Here is a 23548-nt window from a genome sequence, read left to right as displayed (position 1 = left end):
AGACCTAAAGCTCATTCCTAATGTAACACATTCCTATTCAAAGGAAAAATCTGAAGGGGGCGGGGGACCCACCCTCTGTGGTTTACTGAAAAAGTTAAGGAAAGCGTCAAACCTGAGGAAAAATCATATAACTGCGCAGTCATAAGTGGGAAGTCAGATGACTGGTTAGAATCTATAGATGGGCAGAGAATGACTAAAACATTAATCAGGAGAAAGAAATTCAACTATGAGAGGAAGCCAGCTAGAAATGTAAAAGCAGATAGGAAGAGTTTCTACAAGTATTTAAAAAGAAAAAAAGTGAAGGACAGTGAGTGTTGGTTCTCGGGAGAGTGACATTATGGAGCTAATAGCCGATAATATGAAAATGGCAGCTGAAACAAACAATTACTTGATCCCAGAGTCTTAAAAGAGGTGGTTTATGAGATAGTATATGTGTTGGTGTTATGTTCCAAAATTCATTAGATTCTGGAAAGGGTCTATCAGATTAGAAAGTAGCAAATATAACCCTCCATTCAGGAAGGTGGGTGGCAGAAAACAGGAAACTATAGGCCAGTTAGCTTGATGTCTGCCGTGAGGAAAGTGTAAGAATTGATTATTAAGATGGTTATCATGGGCACTTAGAGAAGTTCCAGTTAATCGGGAAGAGTCAGCACAGTTTTGTGAAAAGAAAATCATGTTTATCCAGTTTATTGGAGTTCTTTGAGGGAGTAACATGTGCTGTGGATAAAGGGGAGCCTGTAGACGTACTGTATTTAGATTTCCAGAAGGCCTTCGATAAAGCCTCATCAAAGCTTATGGCAGAAAATAAAAGGTCATGGTGTAGGGGTGTAACATTTTAGCATGGACAGAAGATTGGCTGGCTGGCAGAAAACAGAAAGTATGTATAAGTGAGTCTTTTTCTGATTGATGGGATGTGGTGAATAGAGTCCCGCAGGTGTCTGTGCTGGACCTCAACTTTTTACATGTTAGATAAATGACTTAGTCGAGGGGAGTGAAGGCATGATAGTTGAATTTGCAGATGACACAAAGATATGTGAAGAGGTATGTTCATGAAGAGGACATAAGGAGTTTTCAGACTGATAAAGATAGGTTGAGCTGGCAAAAACCTGGAAGATGGAGTATAATGTGGGAAAATGTGAAGTTATTTACTTTTGCAGGTAGAATTAAAAAAACAGAGCGTTACTTAAACAGAGAACAACTGCAAAATTCCGAGGTGCAGAGGGATCTGGGTGTTCTAGTGCATGAGTCACAAATAGTCAGTATGAATTTACAGCAGGTAATTAGTAAGGCTAATGGAATCCTATAATTTATTACCAGAGGAATTGAATATATAAGTAAGGGTGTTATGCTAAGGTATACAGGGAATTGGTGAGGCCACATCCTGAATACTGTGTCCAGTTTTGTTCTCCTTATTTAAGGAAGGATGTCAATACTTTGGAGGTGGCTCAGAGGAGGTTTACTAGATTGATACCTAGAATGAGCGGGTGGTCTTATGAGGAAGGTATGGAGAGACTAGACTTTTTTCACTGGAGATTGGAATAGTGAAGGGTGACTTGGTTGAAGTATCCGAGATCCTGAATGATCTTGACAAGGTGGACGAGGACATATTGGAGAGGTTGAAACTAAGGCTAAGAGCAGATTTGATAGAGATATTGAAAATAACGAGTGGGCTGGACAGAGTAGATCGGGAGAGACTGATCCCGCTCGTAAAAGAATCGAGAACAAGACGGTACAGGTTTAATGTGATTTACAAAAGAAGCAAATGTGATGTGACAATCTTTTTTCCACACAGTGAGCTGTTGGGGTCTGGAATGCTCTGCCTGGAAGTGTGGCGGGGCAGGCCCAATCCAGACATTCAGGAGGGCATTAGATGATTATTTGAATAGAAACAGCGGCAGGGGTGCGGGGACAAGGCAGGAGAATGGCACTAAGCGATGATGCTCGCTTGGAGAGCCAGTGCAAACACAATGGGCCAAATGGCCTCCTTCTGTGCCATACAAATTCTGTGATTCTGCAATGTATTAACCAGCATTGAAAAGGTGGCAACACAAAATTCCAACATCAGAGGGTTTGAATCCAAAGTCTGCTTATGAAAAATTCCTTTCCAAGCTAAAAACAGTTCCTGATCTGTCCATCTGGCAGAAGGTTCACGAGGAGTTGAGAACAATGCAGACACCGTTCCATAGGTATTGTTGGATTATCAATCAGTCGGGACTCGTTCCAACAGCACATGGACCAAATCTCTGGAGAAATGCTAAGATGCATTTGAATCAACTATGAGATTACTGTGGTTGGTAAGATGAAGGAAGAACACAATTTCAATTTACACCTTTTAATGGAGACAGCACATCATGAAAGTCGTGTCTTCAATAGTCAAGAATGCAAAGTGAGTGTGTGTCACATCAACTTCCTCATTTCTGATTTCCGTAGATTTGAGCAATCTTATTCATTGCAAATAGGAGGACATCCATTCCATGCCTACACCGCAGGGCAGGGAGGATCTGCATCATTAACTGAGATTGTTTAACGTCCTTGCACCAGACATTCCCAACTTTGCTCGGAAGGCATCGTTGCTCAGGGAGTTATTGCTGAAGGAATTACCATCCGCACGATGAGAGGATTATCAGCACATGTTTGAGACATTAAAATAGTCACTGTCAGAGGAAATGTTCTCACTCCCGTTGTGTCTCCCGCCCCCCCCCCCCCCCCCCCCCCCCCCCCCCCAGTAAAGAAATCACCTTGGTGATAGACACAGCGCAGAAGGGCTCAGAGTTTGCATTCTGTAAGATAGAAAACCCATTGGGATGGATTCTATGCTGCTCGCCGCCAGGAGCAGGTTTGCCAATCTGGTGGAGAATCGAGCGTTGGTCTAAAATTGGGATCGGCGCCATTCTGATGTTCTGGTCCCCCGCCAGCGGTGGCAGCAAGCTACATGCCTTGCACCAGCGGCACCATGCAAAACCGCGCTTTGCATGGCTTTAAATATGATTAACCGGCAATCACCGATACCCCTCTTGGCAGGGGCGGGTGGTGAGTATAGCAGCTCCCCACATTACAGGCAGGGTGCATCGCCACAAGATGTTGAGCCTGGATTGGCGGGTCTTACCCATGGGACGGAGGAGGATAATGACAACTCCCTCTGAGACGAGCTCTGTTGCTCCTTATTGTCTGACAAAGTCTGACTCCTGTCTTTCAGATAACATCCCACTGTCCGGCCGGATTATCCTTGCATCTGTGATGCCAATTACCTCTCACGGGTCCACGATTGTTGGGGGGATTTCATGCAGGGTGGGTTGTAAGGGAGGTGCAGGCAGGTAGAGTACTGTTGGCCTCGAGGGGATAGGGGGCTGATGTGAAAAGTGAGGGACGGGAGTGATGCCAACTGCACAGAAGTGGCGACTCACCCGAGCTGCCCTAAGGAGATTGTTCGTTATCTTTAGATATCGCGTGCCCGTCCTCCTGATGAGGCTGGCAGCACTCACAACCTCTGCTACCTCATCGCAGGCGTCGTTGAGAATTCCAGGCTCGAGTCTCCACCCCACCCGAGAGGAAGAGGGTGTTCCTCCTCCCCTCTATGGTGTCCAGCACTCTGTTGATCTCCGACTCCCGGAACCTTGGGGCAGGTCTTTGTGCAACTCTCTTCTTGGCTGGAGTGACAGTCTGTGGTGAGTGGAGCGCTTAAACGCTGCCCCAGCCTGTCAGGCTATTAATGCGACTCCCAAACCGAGCGAATCAGGGGGCCAGGAATCTCTCGGGCAGCATGTGGGCAGCTTGCTGGGCCTTTTGCATCACCTGAATTTCGATTGGCGGACACTCCCAACGGGAGCGTGCAAGTCCCACAATTGAACTCCGGCGACATAGCCTAGACTCCAGAATGAAGAATCCAGACTATTGTGTTCGGATCAAAGGCCTTGAGGCCCCCAGAGAGAACCATCAACATATTCAGGCAGGTTACTTTGACCAGACATTCTGACACAATTGCACCAGGCTCACATGTGCAATAAAGAAGAGAGGCTGGCCAGGGATCAGAAGTTACATAAAGAAGAGTGTGAGGATGTGAGAGACTCAAGCACAACAGCCAAATCAGCAGAAGGAGCCATTGATACCTCAATAGATTGCAATGCACCCATGGACCAGAATTGCTACAGACCAAATTGCGTTTGTGGTGATGATTTTCTGCTGGTAAAGAGCAATTTTCCAAGTTTCCGATAATTCAACGACTACACATATATGTTGAGTGCAGCCAATACACTGAGTGCCATTGTTAATTTGCTTGAGACACCACAAGATATTGTCTCAGACAGTGATCCTCTGCATATGGGCAATTGAAGACACGGGTATGGAGTGGGGCATTGATCATATCACTTATTGCCACATTATCCTTGATCAAAGGGCAAGCAGAGCAAATGGTTCATATTGCTCAGATCTTTATGATCAAGTGCTTGGAAACTAAACGGGATTTCTAGGTCACGATGCTACATTTAAGGACAACATAGGAACAGAGGAACGTATAATCAGAAGTAGGCCATTCAGCCCTTCAACCTATCCTGCCATTCAATGAGACCATGGCTGATCTGTGATCTAATTCCATAAACCTGCTTTTCGCCCATATCCCTTAATATATTTGCTCAACAAAAATATATCTATCTCAGCAGTTAAAGCTGGAACAGTTGTTAATTTTACACCATGATACATCGATACATAAAAGATAGGAGCAGGAGGCGGCCTTTTGGCCCTTCGAGTCCGCTCCGCCATTCATCACGATCATGGCTAATCATCCAACTCAATAGCCTAATCCTGCTTTCTCCCCACAGCCTTTGATCCCATTCTCCCCAAGTGCTATATCCAGCCGCCTCCTGAATACATTCAAAGTTTTAGCATCAACTGCTTCCTGTGGTAATGAATTCCGCAGGCTTACCAATCTTTGTGTGAAGAAATGTCTCCTTATCTCTGTCCGAAATTGTTTACCCTGAATCTTCAGACTGTGACTCCTGGTTCTGGACACACCCATCATTGGTAACATCTTCCCTGCATCTACCCTGTCTAGTCCTGTTAGAATTTTATAAGTCTCTATGAGATCCCCCCTCATTCTTCTGAACTCCAGCGAGAACAATCCCAACTTAGTCAATCTCCCCACATATGACAGTCCCACCATCCCTGGAATCAGTCTGGTAAACCTTCGCTGCACCTCCTTGAGAGCAAGAGCATCTTTCCTCAGAGAAGGAGACCAAAACTGCACACAATACTCCAAGTGTGGCCTCACCACGGCCCTGTATAATTGCAGCACAATGTTCCTGCTTCTATACTTGAAACCTCTTGCAATAAGAACATAAGAACTAGGAGCAGGAGTAGGCCATCTGGCCCCTCGAGCCTGCTCCGCCATTCAATGAGATCATGGCTGATCTTTTGTGGACTCAGCTCCACTTTCCGGCCCGAACACCATAACCCTTAATCCCTTTATTCTTCAAAAAACTATCTATCTTTACCTTAAAAACATGTAATGAAGGAGCCTCAACTGCTTCACTGGGCAAGGAATTCCAAAGATTCACAACCCTTTGGGTGAAAAAGTTCCTCCTAAACTCAGTCCTAAATCTACTTCCCCTTATTTTGAGGCTATGTCCCCATGTTCTGCCAACATACCATTAGCCTTATTTACCGCCTGCTGCACCTGCATGCTTACATTCAGCGAATGGTGCACAAGGACACCCAGGCCCTGCTGCACACTCCCCTCTCCCAATTTACAACCATTCAGGTAGTAATCTGCCTTCCTGTTTTTGCTTCCAAATTGAATAACCTCACACTTATCCAAATTATACTGCATCTGCCATTGGTTTGCCCACTTGCCCAACCTGTCCAGATCTTGCTGTAGGATCCCTGCATCCTCGTCACAATTCACCCTCCCACCTAATTTGGTATAATCTGCAAACTTTAAGATGTTACATTTTGTTCCCTCATCCAAATCATTAATATATATTGTGAATAGCTGGGGTCCCAGCACCGATCCCTGTGGTACCCCACTGGTTACTGCCTGCCAATTTGAAAAGGACCCATTAATCCCTACACTTTGTTTCCTCTCTGCCAACCAGTTTTATATCCACCTCAATACATTTCCCCCAATCCTATGCGCTTTAATTTTTCACAATAATCTCTTACGCGGGACTTTGTCAAATGCCTTCTGAAAGTCCAAATATACCATATTGACTGGCTCCCCCTTGTCGAATGTACTGTTTACCTCTTCAAAGAATTCCGAAAGATTTGTCAAACATGCTTTTCCCTTCATAAATCCATGCTGACTCTGACTGATCCTGCCACTGCTTTCTAAATGTTCCTCTATAAAGTCCTTGATAATGGATTCAAGCATTATCCCCACTACCAATGTTAAGCTTACTGGTCTATAATCCCCTGCTTTCTCTCGGCCTCCCTTTTTGAATATCGGAGTGAGTGAGCTACCCTCCAATCTGCAAGGACAGTTCCAGAGTCTATAGAATCCCGGAAGATGACCACCAATGCATCCACTATTTCCAGAGCTACCTCCTTAAGCACTCTGGGAGGCAGATTCTCAGGCCCTGGGGATTTATCCGTCTTCAATCCCATCAGTTTTCCCAGCACCAATTCTCTACTAATGTTGATCTCCCTCAGTTCTTCTCTCTCACTAAACCTTTCATTCTTCAGCATTCCTGGGATCTGATTTGTGTCATCATTTGTGAAGACAGAACCAAAGTATTCAATTGCTCACTAATTTCTTTGTCCCTTGTTGTGCATTCCCCTGTTTCTGTCTGTAGTGGGCCTACATTTCTCTTTACCAATCTCTTTCTCTTCACATATCTGTAGAAACTCAGTGTCAGTATTTAAGTTCATTGCAAGCTTCCTTTCGTAGTGCACTTTCCCCTTCTTAATCAATTCCTTTGTCCTTCTTTACTGAATTCTAAACTGCTCCCAATCCTCAGACCTATTATTTTTCTTGGCCAATCTGTATGCTTCTTCCATGGATCGGATACTATTTCTAATTTCCTTTGTAAGCCATGGATTGGCCCTCTTTACCCATTTTGCTTTTGTGCCAGACAGGAATGAACAGTTGCTGCAGTTCCCCCATGCGTTCTTGAACCCACTGAGTGCAAGTGTACCCTCACCGGCTGAGCTTAAGTTTGGGAGACAAGTCCAAATAACTCTTCTAAGCTATCACTTATACAGGATGAAATCCTGGAAAAACAAGGAAAGGCAAAGGATCTTCATGACCAACATTCAGGTGAAGAATTGCCAGGTTTGAACATAGGCTGAAACTGCTGGGTTCCACAGCCAACAGAGGAAACCTGACTTGCAGCTGAAATAGCTGAGGTTTCTCCAGAGCTGAGATCATATAAAGTGGTGACACCAAATGGCGTGACATTCTCCAGGCATGGCTGTTAACTTCGGCAGAAGTCCAATTATGCAACACTCAGCAATTCAATCGCAAAATGAACATGTTCGAAGGTGAGATCTGAACACGTTGTTGTGCAAGAACCAAACCCTTACAAATCAAGACCACTGTCATAACAGTCAGGATCACCAAGACATTTCACTATGACCAGACCTGGTTATAGCTGCAATGAATGTAGGAATTTCAGATGTATTGTATTGTAGATATTTGGTGCAGTAAGGGTTAAACGCCTGGGTAAGTGTGTGAGACTGCTGCAGACATGTTTTAAAGAATATCGGTTTGAAAAGTTGGGAGACAGGGGTGTAATTAAAGCATCGTAAAAAGCTTGGGCTAATGGAATTTTGTTTTGATTCAGGGAATTCCCTGTGGAGTTTATTAGATTTTAACTTGGTAAGATGATAATAATAATCTTTATTGTCACAAGTTCACTGCAATGAAGTTACTGTGAAAAGCCCCTCGTCACCACATTCTGGCGCCTGTTCGGATACACAGAGGGAGAATTCAGAATGTCCAAATTATCTAATAGCATGTCTTTCGGAACTTGTGGGAGGAAACCGGAGCACCCAGAGATATTATTGCTGGATAGAGTGAAAGCATCAGACATTTTGAGAAAGCAGTTCAGTTCAGAGCTGGTTGAAGCTGTGACCAGAAGTCAAGCAGTTTGCTCTGACTGCAGTTCAGTTAAAAGAGATTAACAGTCTTTAAAGTAGTGCAGACATGTCTAAGAGCAAAGGGAAGCTGAAACAAGATGAGAGACAGCTTCTAAAGACATACAGCGAGATTTTCTGCAAGAGTCTGACAGAAGTAAGATCTTTTCTTTAAAACAGTATCAAGAGATCTCTCTTTCTCAAATAACATTTATGTAAAGCAAGTATCCCAATGTGCCATTGATAGTTAAAGTGAATTGAGAGCTGAGATGGCTGTTTTCTTGTTGTTTAAGTGTGAATAAAGATAGTAGTTAAGGGTATTGTATTCATTGTACCGAGTAGCATTGTTTAAGGGATAATTGTAAGCTATTTTCTCATGTGATGTTAAAGATACTTCAATACTGTGTTAGTAATAAAATTTGTTTTAATATATCATACCCCGATTTCTTTGTGTAATCACTCCTGGAGCGAGGTATCCTTTCCTCACAGTCTTACAACATTAAAATAAAATATTGGGGTTTCTGTCCAGTACCCTAGCCACTGTTGGGGTCTGTTCTGGGATCGCAATACAGCAAATCACCTTTAGTTTCATAGACTCATTAAATTGTAAACTCACAATGCACAAACACCCTGTTGTTTAGTAAAGATTATTATGACATCCTTGTTATTATCTGTTTCTTTATTATGAGTGTGATCTTAACTTAAAGTGTGATGTTGCCGTATTTCTTGAAGTGGAAATACCCATAATGTGTATAGATCATAAGAACATAAGAACATAAGAACTAGGAGCAGGAGTAGGCCATCTGGCCCCTCGAGCCTGCTCCTCCATTCAATTAGATCATGGCTGATCTTTTGTGGACTCAGCTCCACTTTCCGGCCCGAACACCATAACCCTTAATCCCTTTATTCTTCAAAAAACTATCTATCTTTACCTTAAAAACATGTAATGAAGGAGCCTCAACTGCTTCACTGGGCAAGGAATTCCATAGATTCACAACCCTTTGGGTGAAGAAGTTCCTCCTAAACTCAGTCCTAAATCTACTTCCCCTTATTTTGAGGCTATGTCCCCTAGTTCTGCTGTCACCCGCCAGTGGAAACAACCTGCCCGCATCTATCCTATCTATTCCCTTCATAATTTTAAATGTTTCTATAAGATCCCCCCTCATCCTTCTAAATTCCAACGAGTACAGTCCCAGTCTACTCAACATCTCCTCATAATCCAACCCCTTCAGCTCTGGGATTAACCTAGTGAATCTCCTCTGCACACCCTCCAGCGCCAGTACGTCCTTTCTCAAGTAAGGAGACCAAAACTGAACACAATACTCCAGGTGTGGCCGCACTAACACCTTATACAATTGCAACATAACCTCCCTAGTCTTAAACCCCATCCCTCTAGCAATGAAGGACAAAATTCCATTTGCCTTCTTAATCACCTGTTGCACTTGTAAACCAACCTTCTGTGACTCATGCACTAGCACACCCAAGTCTCTCTGAACAGCGGCATGCTTTAATATTTTATCGTTTAAATAATAATCCCGTTTGCTGTTATGCCTACCAAAATGGATAACCTCACATTTGTCAACATTGTATTCCATCTGCCAGACCCTAGCCCATTCACTTAACCTATCCAAACCCTCTGCAGACTTCCAGTATCCTCTGCACTTTTCGCTTTACCACTCATCTTAGTGTCATCTGCAAACTTGGACACATTGCCCTTGGTCCCCAACATCAACATTGGTCATCAGACAGGACATGATGTGAACTGTTAAATGACACTATAGTTGAATGTGTTACTTGACGAGCAAGATGTCAAAGTGTCCAACAATATGTATACAGGCACTCCTTGATTTTACGATGTTTGAGTTGCAACAAACAACACTTAAAGCATTTATAAATTTACACCGTGTTTCAAATTTACCACATTGTTTTGACTATCTGATGCCACAACAGTGAACACGTTCAAACATTCATATGTGTGCATCAACATCCAGCCTTGCCCTTCTCCCTCATTCAAGACTTTGGTTCCTGTTCCAACTCATTTTACTTGGTGAATCTATGTGTTGCAAACATTTTCTTAATGTTCATATTTTAGAATATTCATTTATTTCTATATTATGTTATTTTAATAATTGATTGCTTACAAAATTCTGGGTTACTTTGGTGAAAATACGGTGTTGGGCTTTGTTTTAGGAGTCAATCCCCGAGTTATAACCTTGTCCTTCTGGGAAAATCAGTTCTGACTTTCGACGTTTCAACTTAAGACAGATTTTTCAGGAACAATTATATTGTAGATCTGAGGATTGCCTGTATAACTACTATAAAAATCAAATAAATAATTCAGAAAATTTACCAGACCTACACGAGAAATTGGTGAGTTAAGGTTTGAAGGATAGAAGGAATCACAACATTGACAATAGGGCCCCAAATGAAATTGCTCATCGTAAGCATCTTCCAATTATCATTTGGTTGAAAATATATGACCATTTGCATCTTTGTAAAATTATACTTAACACAAGTTTGAAGTATGATTTCTACAAGTTCAAAGGTATCCCAATGCAGTCTATTATTTTATTCAGCGTATTTACAAGTAATCATCACAGTGGATGACTTACTCCACTGTTTCCGTTTATTATTTTGACACATAGGTGCTTCAAAAGCATATTTTCGCCGGCATGTGGTGCAGTGGATAGCACTGGGTCTGCGGCTGAGGTCCCAGGTTCGAATCCCGGCCCTACGTAACTGTCCTTGTGAAGTTTGCACATTCTCCCCATGTCTGCGTGAGTTTCACCGCCACAACCCAAAGATGTGCAGGTTAGGATAGATTAGCCACGCTAAATTGCCCCTTAATGGGGTTGTTTAGCACAGGGCTAAATCGCTGGCTTTGAAAGCAGACCAAGCAGGCCAGCAGCACGGTTCGATTCCCGTAACAGCCTCCCCGAACAGGCGCCAGAATGTGGCGACTAGGGGCTTTTCACAGTAACTTAATTTGAAGCCTACTCGTGATAATAAGCGATTTTCATTTTCAATTGGAAAAAAAAATAATTGGGTACTCTAAATTTATTAAAAAAACATATTTTCACATGTTCATTTTTTAAAGAAACTTGTGATAAATGCTGATAATGGAGTTTTACGCTGTATCTGTGTATTTAGATTCCGCCTTCCATGACGTCAGGATATCTTAAAAAAAAATCTCTTTTAAAAAATTAATTCATGGAATGTGGGCATTGCTGGCTAGAGCAGTATTTATTGACCAACCCTAATTGCCCTACAGGAGGTGGTGGTGAGTTGCCTTCTTGAACTGCTGCAGTCTATGTGGTGCAGACACATCTACAATGTTAGGAAGGAGTTCCAGGATTTTGACCGAGCGACAGTGAAGGAACAGTGATATATTGCCAAGTCAGGGTGGTGAGTGGCTTAGAGGGGAACTTCTAGGTAGTGGTATTTCCAGATATCTGTTGGTCCTGTCCTCCAAGAGGCTAGTGGTTGTGGGTTTGGAAGGTGCTTTCTAAGGAACCTTGGTGGCGTCCTGCAGTGCGTCTTGTCGATGGTACACACAGCTGCCACTGTTTGTCAGTGGTGGAGGGATTGAATTTTTTTTGGAAGGGGTACCAAACAAGTGGGCTGCTTTATCCTCGATGGTGTCGAGTTTCTTCACTGTTGTTGGAGCTTCATTGTTGAAGGAACAGTGATACATTTCCAGTTTTGATAGTGTGTGACTTGGAGGGGAACATGCAGGTGGTGATGTTCCCATATGTCTGCTGCCCTCGTCCATCTTGATGGTAGTGGTTGAGGGTTTAGAAGGTGCTGTCTCAGAAGCCTTGATGAGTTCCTGCAGTGCATCTTGTAGATGGTACACACAGCTGCCACAGTTCGTCGGTGTTGGAGAGATTGAATCTTGTGGGTGGGGTGCCAATCAAGTGGGTTGGTGAAGTGTGATCACTGGTGCAATATGCGAATCACAGCAGCCAATTTGTGCACAGCAAGCTCTCACAAGAAGCAATGAGATGTTGACCAAGTGATCTGTTTTTAGCAATGTTGTTTTGGGGATAAACATTTAGATCTCCCATTCCCTTCGTCGAAATGGTGCTGAGGGATCTTTGACACCAACCTGAGAGGAGAGACAGGATTCTGTCTTAAACAACTCCTCAACGGATGCAGCCTCAACAGATGCAGTTCAAACATTAGTAGCTCAGTCAGAGATAGTGAGGCAGACAAGGTGGTCTGGAGAGACATATATAGACTGGTCAAAATTAGATCTCCATCTTTGATGCTGGCAAAACACAACTGTTCGATTTTCAATGCTAAACTCTAAAAGCAATCTCCCCACCATAGTACTTTGAGAGATTTTTTTAATTTATGGGAAAACCTGCATTCTAATTAAATTTATTAGCATAATCAATTCATCTCTCTTACCTCAAATGAAATAATTAAGCCCCTCAGCTTCATCAAGACAATACTGTTTATTTGAGCTGATATTTTTGAGCTAATTTATCTGATGTGAAAATGCAAATCAGCCCTTGTTAGCATTATTTATTAATCGAGTTGATAGCTAATTTACTTTTAGTTAATAAAGTTGTACAGAAAGCCTGTCCTGCAGATAGTTTAATTTCTGTACATGTATTGGATTAATTAGCAATATTTCAGTTCAGTACAAGCTAATTAATATGCTTGATTCACATGGTCTTGGGTTTTAATTTAATTAATAGTCATTGAAGTGTAGATGTTGGCATTATGTTAAGAATGAAAATGTGGAAACGTTCAGTGCCGTTTGTATTCTGATCCAACTTCACAAGCTTTACCTTTTTGCCACCATAAAGGAAGTTTGGGGTCATTTTTGATAGAAAGAGGCGATTTGTTTGAGGTGTTAAAAATTATGAAATGTTTGGGTTGCTGATACAAGAATAGTAAAAGAGATTTCGACAAGGAGCAGGAAAAGGTAGATTTTTTTAACACAAGAGGATTTTGTGAGACTGTGAAAAAGGTGAAGGGAGAAAGGAGCTGGAAATCGGGCCAGGTAGCCATTGTTTTCAGGCATCATTAGTAAGTAAGGCCTCTGTGTTCAGACTAGAAGCATGCGCACAGCACCAGACTGTAGCTTGCCCGTTGGGCACCACAGGGACTAGGGTGTTTTATTGACCCCTTTAATCACAATTTGTTTTGATGTTTTAAGTTTCCTTTGAGATTCTGTTGATTTTGATGCCGTCTCTCTTCATGGGGCTGCCTTTCCATTTATCCCTCAATTTGTTGATTTCGTTTATTTTGTCAACCCAAAAGAACCACCAGTCCGCAACCCCCCACATTCCCAATTAATCCCCAGCACCGTCACACTTTGTGGATATCCCAATCCTCTGTGCCAGTGACCTGCTGATCGTTGACAGCCCCCCATCCCCTCAAAATTTGGATCCTCCGCTCCCCAATTCCAAGCACCATGGAAACCCTTCACCCCTCCACCCCAACCCATGACCCACAATCTTCAACCTGCCTATGAGGCCTAATTGCTCAGTGGCCACGGCAACAGTAGCAGTGGTGTAATTATTTTACTACCACACACCACTTCGTAGGTCCATGCCTGCTGCATTAGACTGTGGCCTGAAGCTTAATACCTGATGACCTTTGGGCTTCACCATTTTGAGGCAGAGGCCTGTGCACTCCACATGCCTGAACGTCTTGGTCATAATGTCAAGGTTGCAGAATAGACTAGCTAGGTTGCTGAAGGAAGGGGAACAAAGGGACGATGAGAACAGAGTGACCACATGGAAGTATAGCTAGTGTGGAGAATTATTTTGCTGGAGCAGTCTGTTTGCCTTGTGATAAATTCTAAGGTAAAGCATGCCGGGTGTTATAACCTGCCTGCTTACCACTGGCTGGGGACTAATGGCAATCCTACAATCCTTTGGGAGTATGAGCTTCCCCAATGAGGGGGCGGAGAAATCATTAGCAGATTCCCTGCATAAATAAAGCTGGCCAGTTTGGAACCGGTTAGAGGAGAGTGAGCAGCAAGGGAAGTTGCTGCTGCTGTTGTGTATATATATGTTACTGTAAATAAATGTTATTTCTTTCTATCCTTCAACTCATGCTGGATTTTTCGTGGCCCTCACAAAACTGGGTTTTTCCGAGAAATGAACTCCACATGCATAAGCTGCAATCTATTAAGACAAAGAATAGGAAATATACATAAGGGTATTATTATCATCATAGTGCCATTGTTCCAGCAGGTAATTTTATTTCATCTTATAGAGACAGCCTTCTTTGTCTCTTCCGAATGAGATGCCCTTAGCATTCTCGTTCCTCGAATCCAATCTCTTTAAATATAATTGTACTTTAGTCAAGGAAGATATCATAAAATATAATAAATAAAGTAGCCATTCAGCCACATGCAAAAACAATTTGTTTGATTTAATTTGTCTTTGTATCTAAGTAGGATTTTTGGTTGTCATGGGATGGGGGGGGGGGGGGGGGGGGGGGAAGAGGGACACATATAAGGAGCGCTATGCCCCTGTGATAATGTTGTTATGTGTGCACAAGTAGACCTCTCCAACTTAAATGGGTATGGATGTATAGTGGTTCTGTCACTGGATTAATGGCCCAGGGAATGTGCGTTCAAATCTCACCCTGGCTGTTTGAGAATTTCAACGCTTACAAAATCTGAAAATGAGAAGAACCATTACCAGCTGATAAGAGGTTGGCTGATTATCGTTAAAACCCAACTGGTTCAGGAAAGGAAAGCTTGTTGTCGCTTTCCCAGTCTGGCCCATATGTGGCTCCAGACCCATCCGATACGATTAACTCTCAACCATCCTCTGAAGTGGCCAAGTAAGTCTCTCAGTTGGGTTAATTAAGACAATATAGGGATGGGTAATAATTTCCAACTGTGCCAGGACGTTCACAGACTGAATGAATAGAATAATGTGTATATACTGCCACCTTCCTAACTTTGCCTTAATTCTTTGTCACCTGTGGATCTCCCTGTTGTCCCAACAGCACCTCCCAACCCCCTGGATTCAAGGATGAGAACGTGAAAGAACATAAAAGTAGAAAAGGTAACATCCTAAAGCACCTTGCAACCATTGAAACACTTTTGAAGTGAAGTTATAATGTAGAAAATATGGCAGCGCAGCCGTGTGCAAACCCACAATGTAACGATGACCTGTTAACCGATTTCAATGATGTTGTTTGATGAGTGTATCTGACCAGAACACCAAAGAGAACTCCCAGATTTTCTATGAAATGATACTATCAGACTTTTTAAAATCTGGAACATCGGGCATGATCTTTTTTTAAAAAAATGCCTCATCTGAAGACTACAACCTTGACACTGCGGCACTTTCCCAGCACTGCATGGGGAGTATCAGCTTACATTTTATATTCAGGTCTCTGAAGTTAGACTTGAACCCAAACCTTCTGTCTCAAGAGGTGTGAGCTGACATGGCTAACATCTAGTAGGAACACCATTGCCTCCAAGTTCCCCTATGATTCACGCACCATCCTGACTTGGATATATATCAACATTCCTTCACAATGCCTTTATGCAATGATTAGCACACACTGGCATTAATGCTTTATCTTTCTCATTACCGACACATCTTGTTGCAATCATAGAATTTACACTGTGCAGAAGGAGACCATTCGGCCCATAGAGTCTCCACCGGCTCTTGGAAAGAACGCCCTACCTGATAGTAATCAACTATTTCCTGATAGATCAGATAGGTAAAAAAAGCTTTTTTAATGTAAATATTAAGGCCCAGTTTTAATACCCATTTTAAAATGAGGATTTCAGCATTCATAATCTCAGGCCATGATGAAACACAGAGCTTTAACAGAGACACAAAAAGCCTAACACATGCACAAACTAATTGGAGATAAAAACAACATTTTCACTGAGCAAGATGAAAAAGCTATTTTTCTAATAAACAGATTTTCAAAGTCAGTTTGACATTAAGAAATAAGCTGTACCAGTAATCAGATCAAGGCCAAGTAAGCACCATAGCAATATGAAGGCACCACTGTCCAGAATGTGGATAAAAGCAAAGTCAGCAGAAAATCAGTAGAAACCAGTCTTGATGAAAGCACAGAATCTCATTCCATAGCATGCACAAATATTCAAACATGAAACACTCAAAACTTATGTTGCACATTAAGGATTGACAGTTAACCATCGAATCAAATGTATTTGATTCTCACCCAAACCAATTAGGATGGCATAGAGGTGTAGACAGATGGCTCTAAACTGATAAGATTCCCGTTAAACATGATGGTCCGCACGGCCATCTTTATACCAGGATCATTCTATACTTGAAATGAAATGAAATGAAAATCGCTTATTGTCACGAGTAGGCTTCAATGAAGTTACTGTGAAAAGCCCCTCGTCGCCACATTCCGGCGCCTGTCCGGGGAGGCTGGTATGGGAATCGAACCGTGCTGCTGGCCTGTTTGGTCTGCTTTAAAAGCCAGCGATTTAGCCGAGTGAGCTAAACCAGCTGGCTATCTTTATTTTCATATTTTCACTTTTCCACTCTAACTCTTGAAGTAAATGCAAGCTGTTTTGCCATAAGCAAGAAACCATTTTTGTATTATTTTGAAAGTTAAATTGTTTATAAGTTACTTCTCTTTAAGTCCTTTGCTAGCCGGACCTTATTGAGAATAGATTTAAGTTTCTCTCAATTGTAATCAAATAGAGGCAATAAAAGATTCTTGTTTGCATCCGAGAAGTTTAACTCAAATTTCTACTGAGTTTTAGTGTTGCAAGACTTCACTAAATCCGCATGGTAGATCTCTTCACTACCCAAGCCTACACCTCCACACTATCCCCCTAACCCAGTAACCCCACCCAACACTAAGGGCAATTTTGGACACTAAGGGGCAATTTATCATGGCCAATCCACCTAACCTGCACATGTTTGGACTGTGGGAGGAAACTGGAGGACCCGGAGGAAACCCGCGCACACACGGGGAGGACGTGCAGACTCCGCACAGACAGTGACCCAAGCCGGAATCGAACCTGGGACCCTGGAGCTGTGAAATAACGGTGCTAACCACTGTGTTACCATGCTGCCCCCGCTATGCTCCCGTGCTGCCTCCACTATGCTACCGTGCTGCCCATTCTTTTCTAGCTCCCAGAAATCATTGCTGCTCCACCCCCCAGCCCCCCCCACACATACATAATCCAACATTCTTCTCTCCCTCTTTAGCTCTGAAGAATCATACAAACCCAACCGTTAACTCTCTTTCTCTCTCCACAGGTTCTGCCGGGCCAGCTGGCAGTTATTCATGCCCTTTTCTGTTTTGTTTCAGATTCCAGCAGCCAAAGAATTTTGCTTATATCGCCTTCATAATATCTGGGTGATTATCCTGGAATACTCTATGTAATGTGTTACCATGAGGACTGCAACAGTTCAGGAAGAAGGCTTCACATGGCAGCCAAACATGGATTAAAAACTACAGATCTGATAGTCACATCATGAGAGTAAAATGAAAGTCATTCAAAACACCCAGTTCTTGACAAAGTTTTGTTTTGTTTTGCAGTCCCTGCACTCAGTTTTAGTCTGATATTGTGTAACAAGTCCATGGAGGCAGACGTCCCGTCACCAGAATGCCTTTCATTTACAAACACAACAGCTGAACAACAATGACCATTCAGTCTGCTATCTACACCGGGAGTGCAGAGGATCTGACACTCCCTGTTATATACACAGAAAGGGGTTCCCTGATTGGGCCACTAATCAGGGAACTCGTATTCTAATTGGCCAATCTCAAAGGCCTGGCCTAAGTCATTACATATTGGAATGTTAGCAAAACTGAATTGTTTTGCGTAATGTTTCACATCATTTGTGCAAGCAAGAGTCTGACATAGTCATGCCTCACAAATGATTTGGATTGGATTTGGATTTGATTTATTGTCACGTGTACTGAGGTACAGTGAAAAATATTGTTCAGCATACAGTCCGGACAGATCGTACCATACATGAAAAAACATAGGACACGCATAAATAAACAATGTAAATACATAGACATAGGCATTGGATGAAGCATACTGAGTATAGTACCACTCAGTAGAGGAGATGTGTTACAAGATCAGTTCCATCCATAAGAGGGTCATTTAGGAGTCTGGTAACAGCAGGGAAGAAGCTGTTTTTGAATCTGTTTGTACGTGTTCTCAGACTTTTGTATCCCCTGCCCAATGGAAGAGGTTGGAAGAGAGAATAAACTGGGTGGGAGGGGTCTTTGATTATGCTGCCCGCTTTCCCAAGGCAGCGGGAGGTGTAGATAGAGTTAATAGAAGGGATGCCATTTTACGTGATGGACTGGGCTGTGTTCATGACTCTCTGTAGTTTCTTATGGTCTTGGGCCGAGCAGTTGCCATACCCAGGCTGTGATGCAGCCAGATAGGATACTTTCTATGGTGCACCTGTAAAAGTGTTCAGAGTCAATGTGGACATATTGAATTTCCTTAGTTTCCTGAGGAAGTATAGGCGCTGTTGTGCTTTCTTGGTCATAGCGTCAATGTGAGTGGACCAGGACAGATTGTTGGTGATGTGCAGACCTAGGCATTTGAAGTCGTCAACAATGTCCACCTCGGCACTATTGCTGCAGACAGGGGTGTGTACATTTCACTTCCTGCAGTCAATGACCAGCTCGATAGTTATGTTGACATTGGGGAAGAAAATGTCATCGTTGCACCATGCTACTAGGTTCTCTAACTTCCTCCTGTACTCTGACTCATCATTGTTCGATACGGACCCACTACGGTCGTGTCATCAGCAAACTTGTAGATGGAATTTGAGCCACATTTTGCCACACAGTCATGTGTGTATAGGGAGTGTAGTAGGGGGCTAAGTACACAGCCTTGCTGGGCCCTTGTATTGAGGAATATCATAATAATAATAATCTTTATTGTCACAAGTAGGTTTATATTAACACTGCAATGAAGTTACTGTGAAAATCCCCGAGTCGCCACATTCCAGCGCCTGTTCGGTAGACAGAAGAAGAATTAAGAATGTCCAATTCATCTAACAGCACGTCTTTCGGGACTTGTGGGAGAAAACCGGAGGACTCAGAGGAAACCCACGCCAACACGGGGAGAACGTGCAGACTCCACACAGAAGGTGACCCAAGCCGGGAATCAAACCTGGGACCCTGGAGCTGTGAAGGAACAGTGCTACCCATTGTGCTACCGTGCTGCCAATGGAGGAGGTGTTGTTGTTTATCCTTACTGATTGTGGTCTGTAGGTCAGGAAGTTGAGGATGCAGTTGCAGAGTGAGGAGCCAGGTCCTAGGTTTTGGAGTATTGATATGAGTTTGCTGGGATTATGGTGTTGAAAGCGGAGCTGTAATAAATGAATATGAGTCTGACATAAGAGTCCTGGTTGAGATTCTCCAGGGATGAGTGTAGGGCCAGGGAGATAGTGTCTGCTGTGGACCGGTTGTGGCGGTATGCGAGTTGCAATGGATCATGTCTTGGAAACAACCATCATCAGCAAGACATATCCAGCAGAGGTGGCGGTACAGTGGAAAACAGTCAGGCGGGAGTTACTCTGGGAGTCCTCAACATCATCTCATGGCATCTAGTCCAACATGGGCAAGGAAACCTCTGGCTGATTACCCCATACTGTTCCACCTCAGCTGAAGAATCAGTACTCCTCCACGTTGAACGTCACTTGGAGGAAGCACTGAGGGTGGCAAGGGCACAGAATGGTGGGGGACTTCAATGTCCATCACCAAGAGTGGTTCTGTAGCATCACGACAGACTGAGCCTTGGTAAGTGCTAAAGGACATTGCTGCGATAGGTGGTGGAAACCAACAAGAAGGAAATATACTTAGGGTACATGTCCAAAGACCCCTGAAGGCAGCAGGACAGGTCATTGAGAAGGTATTTAAGAAGGTGGTTAAGAAGGTAGATGGGATACTTGCCTTTATGAATCGAGGTATAGAATATGAGAGCAGGGGGTTATGGTGGTGATGTATAAAACACTCATTAAGCCTCAGCTCGGTTACTGTGTTCAGGCTGTGATTGCACTAGGAAGGTGAAGGGGGTCCAGCGATGATACCTCTTCAACCTGAATAGCTAGGATGTCACTAGAGTAGTTTTACATAAGATAGTTTATCAAGGATTGAGATGAATTACAGGAAGTGTACTGAGTAATCATTATTAACCATTAAACATGTATTTTTAGGACACAGCAGTAATAAGTAACCAAATGGGATTTAGGATAGCTAACTTAACCATGTTTTTGAGACACACAAGATATGTGATCAGCAAATTACTAGTAAACACAAGTTGTTATCAAGTGGCCCTGATTTCCTCTGGAAGTAAAAGGACGTCACTTCTGATATCCTGTTTTTCCGAAACAATCCTGTTTCTCACAAACAATGAGTGCACCGGATGCTGCGATTGTAAACACATCTGACAGGATGAGGCTCAATCATGGGCTGCTCACAATTCTATTGGGTGAAGTTTAAACATTGCTCGCAATTCTATTGGATGAAGTTTAAACATGACAGCTTCAGGGATTGGAGCGCGTCCAACTGGGATGGGCTATTGATTTTTGAAAGTTGTATAAGTTGTGTGCTTTTGTCATTGCTCAGCAGAAAGGTCTTGTCAGTTACCAGATCTTGGGCGGGATTCTCCGACCCCCCGCCAGGTCGGAATCGCCAGGGGGAGGCGTGAATCCCGCCCCCTGCCGCCACCAAATTCTCCGGCACCAGAGATTCAGCGGGGGCAGGAATCCCCCCCCGGCGATTCTTCGGCCCGCGATGGGCGAAGTCCTGCTGGTTCTTTGCCAGTCCCGCCAGCGTAGATTAGACAAGGTCCCTTACCAGCGGGACCTGGCGGTGTGGGCGGGCTCCGGGGTCCTGGGGGGGGGGGGCGCATGGGGAGATCTGGCTCCGCGGGGTGCCCCCATGGTGGCCTGGCCCGCGATCGGGGCCCACCGATCCGCGGGCGGGCCTGTGCCGTGGGGGCACTCTTTTCCAATGGTCAGCCGTGTCAGCCCACGCATAGGTGAACCCCCACCCTGCGCATCTGTGGGGATGACATCAGCAACTGCTGACGTCCGTGCATGCATGGACTCGCGCCGGCCGGCGGAGTCCCTTTGGCCCCGGCTGGCATGGCGCCAAAGGCCTTCCACGACAGCCGGCCGGGCACAAACCACTCAGGCGGCCTTGCCCCTGAAGGTATGGAGGATTCTGTACCTTTAGGGGCGGGTCGGCATCGGAGTGGTTCACGCCACTCCGTCCCGCCGGGACCTCCTGCCCCGCCGGGTACGGGAGAATGCCGCCCCTTATCTCAGTGTACACGTAACCAAGCTTGGATTATTAAACAGCCATCTTGTCCAGATTGTTGGTGTGTCTTTTGCTCTCTGTACTGAGTTGAACCACAGGAAATAACCCCACGTGGAAGCTGACTCAACACACAGGTCTTGAAACCGCTCCTACAAAAAGGTGCAGAGGAGATTTAGCAATATTTTGCCTAAGATGGAGCATTTCAGTTGTCAAGAGAGGCGGTTGGACTCTGGTTGTTTCCCTTTGAGAAGCGAAAGCTGAGGAGGGACCTGCTTGAGGTGTAAAACATTTTGAGGAACATGGATATTGTAACCGCCCCCCCAAAGGAAAGAGTCCACATCGGGTTGCAGGATAAACAGGATGTATATTTAAGTTTGTTACAGAGATTTTCGTACAAGCTACTCCTCTGAGTGTCTGCTGGCCAGCTTTATACCAGAGGTCCTCGGAAGCTTTGCCCCCTCTCAGCACGTATTCTCCGGGGGCTTCGAGGGAAACCAGATCCTCGACTCCGTAAGCTTTCGTCAGGCCCAGGATATGACAGTAGATAGAATGAATAGGAAGAAACTTTTCCCCTTTGTAGTGTTGTATCTTTAGACTAACAGTACAAAATAAATGAGTTGCTCAAGCACGTGGATTTTTATGCAAGATCAGTGGAGGTGTATTGAATAAGTCTTCACTGTACAATGTTTGCCATGAGACTCCCCAAACGCCCGCAAAGCAGCCAATGTCACGTGTGTCACGTGACAGCGTTCTTAAGGAGACATTGCACACAATTACAACAACCCACATATATAACATCACACCCCCTTTACTTCCAAGGTCCCACACAACGAATAACTAGTATTTTAACACAGTCATTTAATTCTATTTACAAGTGCAGGCATCAAATTATTACATTGTAATAACACAGTCAATAAGATAAGTGATTGGGGGGAATCTATTACTTGCTGGCTACCTGTGCACTTCCAGGACTTTGTCATTTTCAACTTTAAATGTAATTCAGGTTTTCCAGTAGATGTTTCTACACTGGAAGGCATCCCAGTCTCTTTATCTGATGGAAGACTAGTAGTAGCAGGTACACCTGGTGCAATCTCTGCTTCTGTAGATGAACGAGCAGTTATACGTTCAGATGGGATGGAGACCACTACCTCTTGAGGTAGTTCTGGCACCGGCACAGTAACACGTGTTGACAATAATTTATCCGTATGGCGTCTCCACACGAGGCCATCTATCATTTGGACCATGTAGGATATTGGACCCGGCTGAGCCAATACCATTGCAGGGACCTCATTCTCACTAGTGTTGACGCTGCGCACGACACTTGATCTCTTTGTTGAAACGAGCGCTTCTTGGAGTTACTTTCTCATTTTAATATCCATGACTGTTGATTCCGCTCCATCATGCCAGATGTCTTCTCTGGCAAGAGTAAATCACAGATAGTCCTCAGCTTCCTGTTCAGGAAGCTGGGAAACTTTGCACAGTTGTATTACGATAGGTTGCAAGAAATATGTTCTCACAGCGGTGAAGTGAACCTTGGTATTTTGAAGCTTTCAGAGAATGTTTCAAGGGCTGGACAAGCCTTTCGGCTGAACCACTTATGGATGCGTGGTAAGGTGCTGACTTAATAAGAACATAACATAAGAACATAAGAACTAGGAGCAGGAGTAGGCCATTTGTCCCCTCGAGCCTGCTCCGCCATTCAATGAGATCATGGCTGATCTTTTGTGGACTCAGCTCCACTTTCCGGCCCGAACACCATAACCCTTAATCCCTTTATTCTTCAAAAACCTATCTATCTTTACCTTAAAAACATGTAATGAAGGAGCCTCAACTGCTTCACTGGGCAAGGAATTCCAAAGATTCACAATCCTTTGAAGTCCCTCCTAAACTCAGTCCTAAATCTACTTCCCCTTATTTTGAGGCTATGCCCCCTAGTTCTGCTTTCACCCGCCAGTGGAAACAACCTGCCCGCATCTATCCTATCTATTCCCTTCATAATTTTAAATGTTTCGATAAGATCCCCCCTCATCCTTCTAAATTCCAATGAGTACAGTCCCAGTCTACTCAACCTCTCCTCGTAATCCAACCCCTTCAGCTCTGGGGTTTGAGCCCTTTTTCTCCGTCCATGAGAAACCGGCACAGGCTCAAAATCCAGAGAGAATCGAAAAACATGAATCTCTTTGGCCTGATTGGGATTTGCAATTTT

General features: G+C 43.8%; 1 long non-coding RNA gene across 1 annotated transcript; it reads left to right on the top strand.

The window, feature by feature from the left end:
* The first annotated feature begins 2230 nt into the window (after positions 1-2230).
* Positions 2231-17551, top strand: LOC119963859. Its single transcript, XR_005460186.1, has 3 exons — positions 2231-2386; positions 15046-15104; positions 17356-17551. It is a non-coding gene; the product is annotated as an uncharacterized LOC119963859 (long non-coding RNA).
* Positions 17552-23548: the final 5997 nt, after the last annotated feature.

The sequence above is a fragment of the Scyliorhinus canicula genome, chromosome 3 (assembly GCF_902713615.1).
Source record: "Scyliorhinus canicula chromosome 3, sScyCan1.1, whole genome shotgun sequence".
NCBI lineage: Eukaryota > Metazoa > Chordata > Chondrichthyes > Carcharhiniformes > Scyliorhinidae > Scyliorhinus > Scyliorhinus canicula.
Note: the sequence above shows the minus strand (reverse complement) of the source record. Positions and strands in the feature narration are given on the sequence as shown.